The sequence below is a fragment of the Daphnia magna genome, linkage group LG2 (genome assembly GCF_020631705.1).
Source record: "Daphnia magna isolate NIES linkage group LG2, ASM2063170v1.1, whole genome shotgun sequence".
Classification (NCBI taxonomy): Eukaryota; Metazoa; Arthropoda; class Branchiopoda; order Diplostraca; family Daphniidae; genus Daphnia; species Daphnia magna.
Genome location: NC_059183.1, coordinates 18,642,818 through 18,645,066, shown reverse-complemented (window position 1 = coordinate 18,645,066; position 2,249 = coordinate 18,642,818).

The following is a 2,249-nucleotide window of genomic DNA, read 5'->3' as shown; positions in this document are numbered from 1 at the left end:
GGAAGAAAGGTTGTTCGTCTGCTTTGCGCATGACAGTTTAAGCAAAAGATATTAACTCTCGCCGCTAGGTGGTGTGCTTTAAGTTTCTTTTTTAACAGATGATGGAATTGAAAACAACAAAAAGAGGAAAAAATTCGATATCATCAAAAGAGTACAAAAGAAAAAAAAAAAGATAAAGGAAGACTTACCTGAGTGAAAACTATAGATCCATTAGATGAATAAGAGGATATCGTGTGTGCTCTCTAAAACTTTTTCCTGACATCCCGAACGGCCAGAACTGTCCAAATGGATTCAGTTTCGCTCCCGATAGTTTGTTACATCTATTTCGGGAGCGGTAATACTACAGCTACTACTTTACGGTGGCCTATAGAATTCACTATACTTAATATTGAAACCAATTTCCATGCAAAACACATATGCCTTCGTGGCTTGTGTTCGTGTCTGTTCAACCTGTTCTTGATTATCACTACGCATTTTTTTGTTTTTTTTGTTTGTTTTTTTTGTTCCTCCTGGAGCCTCTATTTCCTCTGCAACACGTAGTGTGTCGCACTAGCGGGGCTTATTGTAAATTTAGAGCCGCAGCACCAGTGGCGTTCTGAATGATTTACTTGCTCGACGTGGTCCCCGCTCATAAATTTCTCAAGCGTAGCCGGAAGGAAGACAGAAATAAAGGAATAAGTGACACTTAATTCTGCCGTTGATCATGAACAACTACGGCGGGTGTCGTTGATTTTTAATTCAAACCCCATCAGGGCGATAGATGCGATATCACCGATGTAAAGTGTATCAAACATATAAACAAGATTGTCGTAAAGGTTCCGCTTTTGGATCTTTGTAAGAAGATACAAATCCTTTTAAATAAAATTCTACTAATGAACTGAACAAGGTTAAAAGTCAGAAGATTTCATTAAGAAGAGGACTCGATTGTTGCTCAGCAAAAGTTCTTCGAACCGGACGTGATGATTAAAGAGCTCGACCTAGTTACTTTGCACTTGGCTTGTTTCATCTATCTACCCTCATTTCCATTGCTGCAAGTGGATTGTTAAAAGGTAAAAACCGATATGTAGAGTATACTGACATTTAGAAAGCAGAATCCATTACGACAGAAAGACTAACGTCATCGAAATCTTGCCTGGCTACTTCCCATCATGACGCAGTCTACATTTATAGACTGTAACATGAGTGCAGAGCGTGAATTTCATTTCCATGTTTGGCTACTTTCGTATTGATTGACCTTTCAAAGTCTTGGAATGATGGAATGAAAAATAAGTGAGGTAGATGCGTATACAAAGACGATAGGCGCAGTACTCGGATCTACATAAACGACAGGCGCGATATTGTCTTCTTCGTCGTTGAATAGAGAAATGATTCTCCGCCCGTGATGAGGGAGCCGTATAATTATGTTGATCTCCTTTAATTACACAGCTGATATTCTCCGTTGGAACCTCGTATTTAGCGGATCAATATTTCACTATATATAGTGAATGACATCAGTCTAAATAACAATAGATCTCTCTCGCTCCATATATTTCCTTCCCCCAAAGTCCCTATGGAAATCCATCCGATCCCGACTCTCTCTTTCCCCCGTTTTCTCGATCTCTTTTCCACACAAACTTTAATTTGTCTCTATTTCTCTCGTATAGGTTGTTAGGTTTCATTGTGTCCATGACATTCAACAACAACCGACAGGGTCCATCGACTCCTTTTATTCACGCAATCGAGCTCTGTGTCGTCCCCTCCATTTGGATGTTTATTTTCGTAGCCTATCCTGATGCACCAAAGTACATAAGTGAACTGTTTAAAAATGACAAAGAATAACTATATATAGTCTAAACATCGTTTTCTACATACACAAGAGCATAACGTCATTGACCTTAATTCCTCTAATATAGTCTACAGATCTATGATTATTGTTTGTCCGAGTAAAATACGCTGGCACTCACGCTATATATTTTACCTCCTTTGACTCAGTTTTGTTCGTTACCTCAATCAAGCCAGCCTACTTACCACTGCTCACGTCCATCACTATACATCTCTACTTGACTGTATATACCGACTGCCACATTTATCTATATAAGCTAGAGCTGTATGATGGGTAATTGGATATCCTTGTTATATCTCCCGTGGCTGCAAAATGGCGGCCAAGTATATAAGCCCATCTCCATTTTATTAGGCACAGTATTTTACCTTGTTATCTTACCCACTTATTTATCTTTTTCCCTTTTAAAAGGAAGGCCGTTTTATGGCGT